The sequence below is a fragment of the Pleurodeles waltl genome, chromosome 2_2, assembly GCF_031143425.1.
Source record: "Pleurodeles waltl isolate 20211129_DDA chromosome 2_2, aPleWal1.hap1.20221129, whole genome shotgun sequence".
In the NCBI taxonomy this organism is placed as follows: Eukaryota; Metazoa; Chordata; class Amphibia; order Caudata; family Salamandridae; genus Pleurodeles; species Pleurodeles waltl.
In genome coordinates, this window is record NC_090439.1 from 1129435400 (window position 1) to 1129450489 (window position 15090).

The following is a 15090-nucleotide window of genomic DNA, read 5'->3' on the forward strand; positions in this document are numbered from 1 at the left end:
GGACCCCAGGGGGGCAGAAACCTGTCTGAGGGGTTGGCAGCAGCAGCAGCAGCTGCAGTGAAACCCCGGGAAAGGCAGTTTGGCAGTACCCGGGTCTGTGCTAGAGACTCAGGGGATCATGGAATTGTCTCCCCAATGCCAGAATGGCATTGGGGTGACAATTCCATGATCTTAGACATGTTACATGGCCATGTTCGGAGTTACCATTGTGACGCTATACATAGGTAGTGACCTATGTATAGTGCACGCGTGTAATGGTGTCCCCGCACTCACAAAGTCCGGGGAATTTGCCCTGAACGATGTGGGGGCACCTTGGCTAGTGCCAGGGTGCCCACACACTAAGTAACTTAACACCCAACCTTCACCAGGTGAAGGTTAGACATATAGGTGACTTATAAGTTACTTATGTGCAGTGTAAAATGGCTGTGAAATAATGTGGGCATTATTTCACTCAGGCTGCAGTGGCAGGCCTGTGTAAGAATTGTCAGAGCTCCCTATGGGTGGCAAAAGAAATGCTGCAGCCCATAGGGATCTCCTGGAACCCCAATACCCTGGGTACCTCAGTACCATATACTGGGGAATTATAAGGGTGTTCCAGTATGCCAATGTGAATTGGTGACATTGGTCACTAGCCTGTTAGTGGCAATTTAGAAAGCAGAGAGAGCGTAACCACTGAGGTTCTGGTTAGCAGAGCCTCAGTGAGACAGTTAGTCATCACACAGGGAACACATACAGGGCACACTTATGAGCACTGGGGCCCTGGCTGGCAGGGTCCCAGTGACACATACACTAAAACAACATATATACAGTGAAATATGGGGGTAACATGCCAGGCAAGATGGTACTTTTCTTCCCCCCCCCTCCCAAATGAAGGACAATAAGACTAGCCATGACCTGATGAGTCTTCATTGTCTAAGTGGAAATATCTGGAGAGTCCATCTGCATTGGAGTGGGTACTCCCAGGTCTATGTTCCACTGTATAGTCCATCCCCTGTAGAGATATGTGTAGGAAAGTAACATCTTGCCTGGCATGTTACCCCCATATTTCACTGTATATATGTTGTTTTAGTTGTATGTGTCACTGGGACCCTGCCAGCCAGGGCCCCAGTGCTCATAAGTGTGCCTGAATGTGTTACCTGTGTTATGACTAACTGTCTCACTGAGGCTCTGCTAATCAGAACCTCAGTGGTTATGCTCTCTCTGCTTTCTAAATTGCCACTAACAGGCTAGTGACCAATGTCACCAATTTACATTGGCATACTGGAACACCCTTATAATTCCCTAGTATATGGTACTGAGGTACCCATGGTATTGGGGTTCCAGGAGATCCCTATGGGCTGCAGCATTTCTTTTGCCACCCATAGGAAGCTCTGACAATTCTTACACAGGCCTGCCACTGCAGCCTGAGTGAAATAACGTCCACGTTATTTCACAGCCATTTACCACTGCACTTAAGTAACTTATAAGTCACCTATATGTCTAACCTTTACCTGGTAAAGGTTGGGTGCTAAGTTACTTAGTGTGTGGGCACCCTGGCACTAGCCAAGGTGCCCCCACATTGTTCAGGGCCAAATCCCCGGACTTTGTGAGTGCGGGGAAACCATTACACGCATGCACTACATATAGGTCACTACCTATGTGTAGCTTCACAATGGTAACTCCGAATATGGCCATGTAACATGTCTATGATCATGGAATTGCCCCCTCTATGCCATCCTGGCATTGTTGGCACAATCCCATGATCCCACGGGTCTCTAGCACAGACCCGGGTACTGCCAAACTGCCTTTCCCGGGGTTTCACTGCAGCTGCTGCTGCTGCCAACCCCTCAGACAGGTTTCTGCCCTCCTGGGATCCAGCCAGGCTTGGCCCAGGATGGCAGAACAAAGGACTTCATCAGAGAGAGGGTGTTACACCCTCTCCCTTTGGGAAAAGGTGTTAAGGCAGGGGAGGAGTAGCCTCCCCCAGCCTCTGGAAATGCTTTCATGGGCACAGATGGTGCCCATTTCTGCATAAGCCAGTCTACACCGGTTCAGGGACCCCTCAGCCCTGCTCTGGCGCGAAACTGGACAAAGGAAAGGGGAGTGACCACTCCCCTGACCTGCACCTCCCCTGGGAGGTGCCCAGAGCTCCTCCAGTGTGCTCCAGACCTCTGCCATCTTGGAAACAGAGGTGCTGCTGGCACACTGGACTGCTCTGAGTGACCAGGGCCAGCAGGTGACGTCAGAGACTCCTTCTGATAGGCTCCTTCAGGTGTTGCTAGCCTATCTTCTCTCCTAAGTAGCCAAACCCTCTTTTCTGGCTATTTAGGGTCTCTGCTTTGGGGATTTCCTTAGATAACGAATGCAAGAGCTCATCCGAGTTCCTCTGCATCTCTCTCTTCACCTTCTGCCAAGGAATCGACTGCTGATCGCGCTGGAAGCCTGCAAAACTGCAACAAAGTAGCAACGACGACTACTGCAACACTGTAACGCTGATCCAGCCGCTTTCTCGACTGTTTTCCTGGTGGTGCATGCTGTGGGGGTAGTCTGCCTCCTCTCTGCACTAGAAGCTCCGAAGAAATCTCCCGTGGGTCGACGGAATCTTTCCCCTGCAACCGCAGGCACCAAAGAACTGCATCACCGGTCCTCTGGGTCTCCTCTCAGCCCGACGAGCGAGGTCCCTTGAATCCAGCAACTCTGTCCAAGTGACTCCCACAGTCCAGTGACTCTTCAGTCCAAGTTTGGTGGAGGTAAGTCCTTGCCTCCCACGCCAGACTGCATTGCTGGGAACCGCATGTTTTGCAGCTACTCCGGCTCCTGTGCACTCCACGAAGATTTCCTTTGTGCACAGCCAAGCCTGGGTCCACGGCACTCTAACCTGCATTGCACAACCTCCTGAGTTGTCCTCCGGTGGCGTGGGACTCTCTTGTGCAACTTCGGGTGTGCACCGTTTCACTCTACTTCGTAGTGCCTGTTCCGGCACTTCTGCGGGTGCTGCCTGCTTCTGAGAGGGCTCCTTGTCTTTCTGGGTGCCCCCTCTGTCCCCTGACACAATTGGCGACATCCTGGTCCCTCCTGGGCCACAGCAGCATCCAAAAACCCGAAACGCGAGCTTTGCAGCTAGCAAGGCTTGTTTACGGTCTTTCCACAGGAAAACACTTCTGCACGACTCTCCACGGCGTCGGACATCTATCCTCCAAAGGGGAAGTTTCTAGCCCTTGTCGTTCTTGCAGAATCCTCAGCTTCTACTGTCCAGTAGCAGCTTCTTTGCACCCACAGCTGGCATTTCCTGGGCATCTGCCCACTCTCGACTGGATCGTGACTTTTGGACTTAGTCCCCTTGTTCCACAGGTACCCTCGTCTGGAAATCCATTGTTGTTGCATTGCTGGTTTTGGTCTTTCCTGCAGAATTCCCCTATCACGACTTCTGTGCTCTTTGGGGAACTTTAGTGCACTTTGCAATCACTTTTCAGGGTCTTGGGGTGGGCTATTTTTCTAACCCTCACTGTTTTCTTACAGTCCCAGCGACCCTCTACAAGGTCACATAGGTTTGGGGTCCATTCGTGGTTCGCATTCCACTTTTGGAGTATATGGTTTGTGTTGCCCCTATCCCTATGTGCCCCCATTGCATCCTATTGTAACTATACATTGTTTGAACTGTTTTCTAATACTATACTGCATATTTTTGGTATTGTGTACATATATCTTGTGTGTATTTGCTATCCTCATACTAAGGGTACTCACTGAGATACTTTTGGCATATTGTCATAAAAATAAAGTACCTTTATTTTTAGTATATCTGTGTATTGTGTTTTCTTATGATATTGTGCATATGACACTAGTGGTACTGTAGGAGCTTCACTCGTCTCCTAGTTCAGCCTAAGCTGCTCTGCTAAGCTACCTTTTCTATCAGCCTAAGCTGCTAGACACCCCTCTACACTAATAAGGGATACCTGGGCCTGGTGCAAGGTGTAAGTACCCCTTGGTGCTCACTACAAGCCAGTCCAGCCTCCTACAATATGGACCACCTCAACAATTTAGGGTTTTCACCTTTCATTTGTTTTAGCCAAAGTAGAGGTTTGTGGTCTGTCTGAACAATGAAGTGAGTGCCAAACAGGTATGGCCTCAACTTCTTCAGTGCCCAGACCACAGCAAAGGCCTCCCTCTCTATGGCAGACCAACACTTTTCTCTAGGGGTCAACCTCCTGCTGATAAAAGCAACAGGTTGATCCTGGCCCTCAGAATTGAGTTGTGATAAGACTGCCCCTACCCCTAATTCAGATGCATCAGTTTGAACAATGAATGTCTTGGAGTAACATGGGCTTTTTAGGACAGGTGCAGTGCACATGGCCTGTTTCAGCTCCTCAAAAGCTTTCTGACAGCTAGCTGTCCATAATCCCTTTTTAGGCATTTTCTTGGAGGTGAGGTCATTAAGTGGGTCTGCAGTGGAGCCATAGCAATGGAGCCATAGCAATGAACCTCTTGTAATACCCAGTGAGGCCTAAGAAGGCTGTCACCTGGGTCTGAGTTGTAGGGGGAACCCAATCTATGATAGTTTGGATTTTCCCCTGAAGTGGTGCAATCTGTTCTCCACCTACCAGGTGTCCCAGATAAACCACTTTCCCCTGCCCTATCTGGCACTTTGAAGCCTTGATAGTGAGGCCTGCCTTTTGCAGGGCATCCAAAACTTTCCACAGGTGGACCAGGTGATCATCCCAGGTGGAGCTTAAGACAGCTATATCATCTAGATATGCTGCACTAAAAGCCTCCAACCCTTGCAGGACTGTATTCACCAACCTCTGAAAAGTGCAGGTGCATCTTTCAAACCAAAGGGCATTACTGTGAATTGGTAGTGCCCTCCAATAGTCGAAAATGCAGTTTTTGCTTTAGCATCCTCTGATAATTTGATCTGCCAATACCCTGCAATCAAATCAAAGGTGCTTAGATACTTGGCAGATGCCAGTGTATCTATGAGCTCATCTGCCCTGGGTATAGGGTGAGCATCAGTTTTTGTCACCTGGTTGAGGCCTCTGTAATCTACGCAAAACCTAATTCCTCTCTGTGAGAAAGTAGCCTCTTTCTAGCCTTGTTACCCCCACTTTTGGCCTGTTTGTGAGTGTATGTCAGGGTGTTTTCACTGTCTCACTGGGATCCTGCTAGCCAGGGCCCAGTGCTCATAGTGAAAACCCTATGTTTTCAGTATGTTTGTTATGTGTCACTGGGACCCTGCTAGTCAGGACCCCAGTGCTCATAAGTTTGTGGCCTATATGTATGTGTTCCCTGTGTGGTGCCTAACTGTCTCACTGAGGCTCTGCTAACCAGAACCTCAGTGGTTATGCTCTCTCATTTCTTTCCAAATTGTCACTAACAGGCTAGTGACCATTTTTACCAATTTACATTGGCTTACTGGAACACCCTTATAATTCCCTAGTATATGGTACTGAGATACCCAGGGTATTGGGGTTCAAGGAAATCCCTATGGGCTGCAGCATTTCTTTTGCCACCCATAGGGAGCTCTGACAATTTTTACACAGGCCTGCCACTGCAGCCTGAGTGAAATAACGTCCACGTTATTTCACAGCCATTTTACACTGCACTTAAGTAACTTATAAGTCACCTATATGTCTAACCTTTACCTGGTAAAGGTTAGGTGCAAAGTTACTTAGTGTGAGGGCACCCTGGCACTAGCCAAGGTGCCCCCACATTGTTCAGAGCCAATTCCCTGAACTTTGTGAGTGCGGGGACACCATTACACGCGTGCACTACATATAGGTCACTACCTATATGTAGCTTCACAATGGTAACTCTGAATATGGCCATGTAACATGTCTATGATCATGGAATTGCCCCCTCTATGCCATCCTGGCATTGTTGGTACAATTCCATGATCCCAGTGGTCTGTAGCACAGACCCTGGTACTGCCAAACTGCCCTTCCTGGGGTTTCACTGCAGCTGCTGCTGCTGCCAACCCCTCAGACAGGCATCTGCCCTCCTGGGCTCCAGCCAGGCCTGGCCCAGGATGGCAGAACAAAGAACTTCCTCTGAGAGAGGGTGTGACACCCTCTCCCTTTGGAAAATGGTGTGAAGGCAGGGGAGGAGTAGCCTCCCCCAGCCTCTGGAAATGCTTTGTTGGGCACAGAGGTGCCCAATTCTGCATAAGCCAGTCTACACCGGTTCAGGGACCCCTTAGCCCCTGCTCTGGCGCGAAACTGGACAAAGGAAAGGGGAGTGACCACTCCCCTGACCTGCACCTCCCCTGGGAGATGTCCAGAGCTCCTCCAGTGTGCTCCAGACCTCTGCCATCTTGGAAACAGAGGTGCTGCTGGCACACTGGACTGCTCTGAGTGGCCAGTGCCACCAGGTGACGTCAGAGACTCCTTCTGATAGGCTCCTTCAGGTGTTAGTAGCCTATCCTCTCTCCTAGGTAGCCAAACCCTCTTTTCTGGCTATTTAGGGTCTCTGTCTCTGGGGAAACTTTAGATAACGAATGCAAGAGCTCATCCGAGTTCCTCTGCATCTCTCTCTTCACCTTCTGATAAGGAATCGACTGCTGACCGCGCTGGAAGCCTGCAAACCTGCAACATAGTAGCAAAGACGACTACTGCAACTCTGTAACGCTGATCCTACCGCCTTCTCGACTGTTTTCCTGCTTGTGCATGCTGTGGGGGTAGCCTGCCTCCTCTCTGCACCAGAAGCTCCGAAGAAATCTCCTGTGGGTCGACGGAATCTTCCCCCTGCAACCGCAGGCACCAAAAAGCTGCATTACCGGTCCCTTGGGTCTCCTCTCAGCACGACGAGCGAGGTCCCTCGAATCCAGCGACTCTGTCCAAGTGACCCCCACAGTCCAGTGACTCTTCAGTCCAAGGTTGGTGGAGGTAAGTCCTTGCCTCACCTCGCTGGGCTGCATTGCTGGGAACCGCGACTTTGCAGCTACTCCGGCCCCTGTGCACTTCCGGCGGAAATCCTTTGTGCACAGCCAAGCCTGGGTCCACGGCACTCTAACCTGCATTGCACGACTTTCTAAGTTGGTCTCCGGCGACGTGGGACTCCTTTGTGCAACTTCGGCGAGCACCGTTTCACGCATCCTCGTAGTGCCTGTTTCTGGCACTTCTCCGGGTGCTACCTGCTTCAGTGAGGGCTCTTTGTCTTGCTCGACGTCCCCTCTCTCTTCAGGTCCAATTTGCGACCTCCTGGTCCCTCCCAGCAGCGTCCAAAAACGCCAAACGCACGATTTGCGACTAGCAAGGCTTGTTGGCGTCCTTTCGGCGGGAAAACACTTTTGCACGACTCTCCAAGGCGAGAGGGATCCGTCCACCAAAGGGGAAGTCTCTAGCTCTTTTCGTTCCTGCAGAAACCTCAGCTTCTTCTGTCCAGTAGAAGCTTCTTTGCACCCGCAGCTGGCATTTCCTGGGCATCTGCCCATCTCCGACTTGCTTGTGACTTTTGGACTTGGTCCCCTTGTTCCACAGGTACCCTAGATTGGAAATCCACAGTTGTTGCATTGCTGGTTTGTGTCTTTCCTGCATTATTCCTCTAACACGACTTCTTTGTCCTTAGGGGAACTTTAGTGCACTGTGCACTCACTTTTCAGGGTCTTGGGGAGGGTTATTTTTCTAACTCTCACTATTTTCTAATAGTCCCAGTGACCCTCTACAAGGTCACATAGGTTTGGGGTCCATTCGTGGTTCGCATTCCACTTTTGGAGTATATGGTTTGTGTTGCCCCTATCCCTATGTTTCCCCATTGCATCCTATTGTAACTATACATTGTTTCCACTGTTTTCTAAGACTATACTGCATATTTTTGCTATTGTGTATATATATCTTGTGTATATTTCCTATCCTCTCACTGAGGGTACACTCTAAGATACTTTGGCATATTGTCATAAAAATAAAGTACCTTTATTTTTAGTATAACTGTGTATTGTGTTTTCTTATGATATTGTGCATATGACACTAAGTGGTACTGTAGTAGCTTCACACGTCTCCTAGTTCAGCCTAAGCTGCTCTGCTAAGCTACCATTATCTATCAGCCTAAGCTGCTAGACACCCTATACACTAATAAGGGATAACTGGGCCTGGTGCAAGGTGCAAGTACCCCTTGGTACTCACTACAAGCCAGTCCAGCCTCCTACACTCTCTTCCCATCTTTAGAGTGAGGCTTTGGTACAAGCACCACAGGAGAGGCCCATGGGCTTTCAGAATGTTCAACCACTCCCAGTTCAAGCATTTTCTGAACTTCTTGTTTTATGCAGTCTCTGACATGGTCAGGGTGCCTATAGATCTTACTTTTGACAGGCATGCTGTCTCCAGTATCTATATTGTGCTCATACCAAGAAGTGGTGCCTGGCACAGTAGAAAAGAGTTCAGAAAACTGACCCAGGAGATTTATGCAGTTGTCTTTCTGCTCAGCAGTAAGACAGTCTGCCAAAACTACACCTTCCACTAGAGCATCTTGTTCTGTGGAAGAGAAGAGATCAGGGAGAGGGTCACTCTCTTCTTCCTGTCCTTCATCTGTTGCCATGAGCAGGGTGAGATCAGCCCTGTCATAGTAGGGTTTAAGGCGATTGACATGGAGCACCCTAAGGGGACTCCTGGCAGTGCCCAGGTCAACTAAATAGGTGACCTCTCCCTTCTTTTCAACAATGATGTGGGGTCCACTCCATTTGTCTTGGAGTGCTCTTGGGGCCAAAGGCTCCAATACCCACACTTTCCGTCCTGGTTGGTACTGAATCAGAACAGCCTTCTGGTCATGCCATTGCTTTTGGAGCTCTTGGCTGGCCTGAAGGTTTTTACTGGCCTTTTTCATGTACTCAGCCATTCTGGATCTTAGGCCGAGTACATAGTCCACTATGTCTTGCTTAGGAGCTTTTAAAGGTTTTTCCCAACCCTCCTTCACAAGTGTTAGGGGACCTCTTACAGGGTGTCCAAATAGGAGTTCAAAGGGGCTGAAGCCCACTCCTTTCTGAGGTACCTCCCTGTAAGCAAAAAGGAGGCAAGGTAACAGGACATCCCATCTCCTCCTGAGTTTTTCAGGGAGTCCCATTATCATTCCTTTGAGAGTTTTATTAAACCTCTCTACCAGTCCATTTGTTTGTGGATGATAAGGTGTGGTGAATTTGTATGTGACACCACATTCCTTCCATATGGCCTTCAAGTATGCAGACATAAAGTTGCTACCCCTGTCTGATACCACCTCTTTTGGGAAACCTACCCTGGAAAAGATTCCCAGGAGGGCTTTCGCCACTGCAGGAGCTGTAGTGGTCCTTAGAGGAATTGCTTCAGGATATCTTGTGGCATGGTCCACTACCACCAAGATAAACCTATTGCCTGAAGCAGTAGGAGGGTCAAGGGGGCCAACTATGTCAACCCCTACCCTTTCAAAGGGAACCCCAACCACAGGCAGTGGAATAAGGGGAGCCTTTGGTGTGCCACCAGTCTTGCCACTGGCTTGGCAGGTCACACAGGACTTACAAAAGTCGTTTGTGTCCTCTGACATCCTAGGCCAATGAAACAGGGGGACAAGCCTTTCCCATGTTTTAATTTGACCCAAATGTCCAGCCAAGGGAATGTCGTGTGCCAGAGTTAGGAGGAACTCTCTGTATTGCAGGGGAATGACCAGTCTCCTGGCTGCTCCAGGTTTTGGGTCCCTTGCCTCTGTATACAAGAGGTTGTCCTCCCAGTAAACTCGATGTGAGTCACTGACATCCCCATTTTGCTGTTTGACAGCTTGCTGTCTTAGACCCTCTAATGTGGGATAGGTTTGCTGTGTCACACGCAGCTCCTCCCTGGCAGGCCCCCCTCCACCCAAAAGCTCAGCAGTGTCTGCTTCCAGCTCCTCTGGCGAAGGTTCTGCACAGGGGGGAAATTCTTCTTCCTCAGAAGTAGAATCATCTGTAGAGGGAGGGATAGTGGGTAGGGATTTACCCTTACTAACCCTAGCTTTAGGGAGCACTTGGTCCATTGTTCCAGGATCCAAGTCACCCTGTCCTTTTTGCCTTTTGGCCTGAGCCCTTGTCAAAGCAAAAATATGCCCAGGAATGCCCAGCATTGCTGCATGATCCTCCAACTCCACTTCTGCCCAAGCTGATGTCTCTAAATCGTTCCCTAGTAGACAGTCTACAGGTAAATCTGAGGCAACCACAACTTTCTTTGGACCAGTAACCCCCCCCCCCAGTTGAGATTCACAACAGCCATGGGGTGACTAAGAGTGTTGTTACGAGCGTCTGTCACTTGGTACTGGTGACCAAGTAGGTGTTGTTCAGGGTGTGCCAGTTTCTCTATTACCATGGTAACACTGGCACCTGTGTCCCTGTAGGCCTGAACCTCAACACCATTGATTAGGGGAAGTTGCTTGTACTTATCCATATTAAGGGGACAAGCAACCAAGGTGGCCAAATCAATGGCACCTTCAGAGACTAGCACAGCCTCTGTGGTCTCCCTAACAAGACCAACCCCAACTAAATTACCAAAAGTGAGCCCAGCTACTCCCTTGGATTGGCTATTAGTAGGTTTGCTCCCACCACCACTGCTATTACTAGGGGCACTAGAGGTTGCAGTTGGGGTTGTGGTAGTGGGAGGCTTGGTGCTTTTCTTTGGACAACTGGCATCAGTTGTCCAATGGCCTATTACTTTACATAAATAGCACCATGGTTTCTTTACTTGATTAGAAGAGGATTTGGGCCCACCACCCCCACCAGAGTGTTTTTGTGGGCCTGAAGAAGACTCATTTTTAGATTTGTCCCCACCCTTGTCTGAAGACTTACCATCCTTCTTCTTGCCATCCTTGTCACCCCCTGTATGAACGTTTCTGTTCACTCTTGTTCTGACCCATTTATCTGCCTTCTTTCCCAATTCTTGGGGAGAGGTCAGATCTGAGTCCACTAGATATTGGTGTAACAAATCAGACACACAGTTATTCAGAATATGCTCTCTCAGGATTAGATTGTACAGGCTTTCATAGTCAGAAACTTTACTGCCATGTAACCACCCCTCCAAGGCCTTCACTGAATAGTCAACAAAGTCTACCCAGTCTTGTGAGGACTCTTTTCTGGTTTCTCTGAACTTAATCCTGTATTGTTCAGTGGTTAAGCCAAATCCATCCAAGAGTGCATTCTTCAAAACTGTAAAATTATTGGCATCACTTTCCTTCACAGTAAGGAGCCTATCCCTACCCTTTCCACTGAAAGATAGCCATAGGATAGCAGTCCACTGCCTTTGAGGGACCCCCTGTACCATACAGGCCCTCTCAAGTGCAGCAAACCACTTGTTAATGTCATCCCCCTTCTTGTAAGGGGGAACTATCTTATGCAAATTCCTAGAATCATGTTCTCTCACAGGATTGCTATCTGGAATACTGCTGCTGCCACCATGGGGTCCAAACCCCAACCTCTGTCTCTCTTTTTCTAAGTCTAAGGATTCCCTGTCTAGAGCCAGCTGTTGCTGTTTAAGCTTCAGCCTGGACTCTTCCACTCTCAACTTACTGAGTTCCCTTTCTAACATCTTGTCATCAGGGTGGGTGGGTTGGGAATGTCTTGACACAGAAGAATGATGTGAATGAACAGAGGGAGACCTGTCCCTAACAGATGGCACCCTAGCAACCTGGCCTGCAGGAACAAAAATATCCCTACTGTGATGGGAGCTTCCATTACTACCAGCTATGCTAGGTGGTCTGCTAAGGGGCAGGTTAAGAAGGGCACCCTCTAACACTCTTACTGGGGGCTCCGCTGAGTCAGAGTGTGGGCTATCTCCTAACTTCTCTATTGAAGTGCCAGCTAAGGCCTTATCATTTTCAACAAGCATGTTAGACAATAAGTCTCTAGAGGGATTCTTTCCTACCACTAAACCTCTATCAATGCAGAGACTCCTTAGGCTCTTAAAGTTAAGGTGGTCATAAGCTGTGCTGACCAAATTAAGAGGAATTCCTACATCAGACATGATAGAAAAGGTTTAGAGACAGATAAAAGAGAGGAAAGGTTTTAGGACTTTTTAAAGAACAGGAAAAAAAACTTTTCAACTTTTTGAAACTTTTAGAAAGTTTAAGAGTACTTTTCAGCACTTAGCTGATAGTGTAAGAGAAGAAAAGCAAAACTTTTTGGTTAGGTGTACATACACTGAACTTGTTTTGTATATTTTTCTCTTATGAAAAGTACAATATGACAAACTGGTAAGTAGTTACAAGTACTTATCCCACAGCTGCACAACCAATGTAGGAGGCTGGCCTGGTTTGTAGTGGGTACCAAGGGGTACTTACACTCTGTACCAGGTCCAGTTATCCCTTATTAGTGTAGAAGAGGTGTTTCTAGCAGCTTAGGCTGATAGAAGGTAGCTATAGCAGAGCAGCTTAGGCTGAACTAGGAGACATGCAAAGCTCCTACTATACCACTGGTGTCATACGCACAGTATCATAAGAAAACACAATACACAGATATACTAAAAATAAAGGTACTTTATTTTTATGACAATATGCCAAAAGTATCTCAGTGAGTACCCTCAGTATGAGGATGCCAAATATACACAAGATATATGTACACAATACCAAAAATATGCAGTAATAGCAAAAGGAAGTAATGCAAGCAATGTAAAGTTACAGTAGATTGCAATAGGAGCACATAGGTATAGGGGCAACACAAACCATATACTCCAAAAGTGGAATGCGAACCACGAATAGATCCCAAACCTACGTGAGCTTGTAGAGGGTTGCTGGGGCTGTAAGAAAACAGTGAGGGTTAGAAAATTAGCCCACCCCAAGACCCTGAAAAGTAGGTGTAAAGTGCACCTATATTCCCCAGAGAGCACAGAAGTCGTGATAGGGGAATTCTGCAAGGAAGACCAACCCCAGCAATGCAACCAAAGTGGATTTCCGGACGAGAGTACCTGTGGAACAAGGGGACCAAGTCCAAGAGTCGCGACAAAGTCGAGAGTGGGCAGATGACCAGGAAATGCCAGCTGAGGGTGCAAAGAGGCTGCCACCGGATGGTAGAAGCTGTGGATTCTGCAAGAACGAAGAGGGCTAGAAACTTCCCCTTTGGAGGATGGATGTCCCACGTCGTGAAGAAGTTTGCAGAGGTGTTCCCACGCAGAAAGACCGCAAACAAGCCTTGCTAGCTGCAAGGATCGTGCTTAGGGTTTTTGGATGCTGCTGTGGCCCAGGAGGGACCAGGATGTCGCCACTTGGATGAAGAGACAGAGGGGGCGCCCAGCAAGTCAGGGAGCCCTCACAGAAGCAGGCAGCACCCACAGAAGTACCGGAACAGGCACTTGGAAGAGGAGTGAACCAGAGCTCACCCTAAGACACAAAAGGGAGTCCCACGACGCCGGAGGACAACTCAGGAGGTTGTGCACTGCAGGTTAGAGTGTCGGGACCAAGGCTTGGCTGTGCACGAAGGAAATCCTGGACGAGTGCACAGGAGCCGGAGCAGCTGCAAATCACGCAGTACCCAGCAATGCAGTTTAGCATGGGGAGGCAAAGACTTACCTCCACCAAACTTGGACTGAAGAGTCACTGGACTGTGGGAGTCACTTGGACAGAGTTGCTGAGTTCCAGGGACCACGCTCGTCGTGCTGAGAGGGGACCCAGAGGACCGGTGATGCAGTCTTTTGTTGCCTGCGGTTGCAGGGGGAAGATTCCGTCGACCCACGGGAGATTTCTTCAGAGCTCCTGGTGCAAGAAGGAGGCAGGCTACCCCCAGAGCATGCAAAGCAAAACACAAACGCTGTGGGATAGCGTTACTGGATGGACGGAATGCGGAACCAATCAAACATTCACCCCCAGTCACAGATCTGGGTTTAATCCATCCATTATTTTGCTCACCATGCCACCCCAGTTTGAACCCAGCCATATGCAAATCAGTCTTGACCCTGTTCCTTATGGGAACAGTCCAGCCCGAACTGCCAGGCCAGGTTCTCCCTGGACCGGAAACAAGCATCCTGGGACCGGTTTCGGGGTTTCACCCCTCATCAGCCAGGCTAGCTTGAATCCAGTGGCACAGTGAGCCCGGGACCCTCGTCTGGGCATACCCGGCGCACTTAGGGCGGCAAAAGCAAAGCAAAACACAAACGCTGTGGGATAGCGTTACTGGATGGACGGAATGCGGAACCAATCAAACATTCACCCCCAGTCACAGATCTGGGTTTAATCCATCCATTATTTTGCTCACCATGCCACCCCAGTTTGAACCCAGCCATATGCAAATCAGTCTTGACCCTGTTCCTCATGGGAACAGTCCAGCCCGAACTGCCAGGCCAGGTTCTCCCTGGACCGGAAACAAGCATCCTGGGACCGGTTTCGGGGTTTCACCCCTCATCAGCCAGGCTAGCTTGAATCCAGTGGCACAGTGAGCCCGGGACCCACGTCTGGGCATACCCGGCGCACTTAGGGCGGCAAAAGCAAAGCAAAACACAAACGCTGTGGGATAGCGTTACTGGATGGACGGAATGCAGAACCAATCAAACATTCACCCCCAGTCACAGATCTGGGTTTAATCCATCCATTATTTTGCTCACCATGCCACCCCAGTTTGAACCCAGCCATATGCAAATCAGTCTTGACCCTGTTCCTCATGGGAACAGTCCAGCCCGAACTGCCAGGCCAGGTTCTCCCTGGACCGGAAACAAGCATCCTGGGACCGGTTTCGGGGTTTCACCCCTCATCAGCCAGGCTAGCTTGAATCCAGTGGCACAGTGAGCCCGGGACCCATGTCTGGGCATACCCGGCGCACTTAGGGCGGCAAAAGCAAAGCAAAACACAAACGCTGTGGGATAGCGTTACTGGATGGACGGAATGCGGAACCAATCAAACATTCACCCCCAGTCACAGATCTGGGTTTAATCCATCCATTATTTTGCTCACCATGCCACCCCAGTTTGAACCCAGCCATATGCAAATCAGTCTTGACCCTGTTCCTCATGGGAACAGTCCAGCCCGAACTGCCAGGCCAGGTTCTCCCTGGACCGGAAACAAGCATCCTGGGACCGGTTTCGGGGTTTCACCCCTCATCAGCCAGGCTAGCTTGAATCCAGTGGCACAGTGAGCCCGGGAGCCACGTCTGGGCATACCCGGCGCACTTAGGGCGGCAAAAGCAAAGCAAAACACAAACGTTGTGGGATAGCG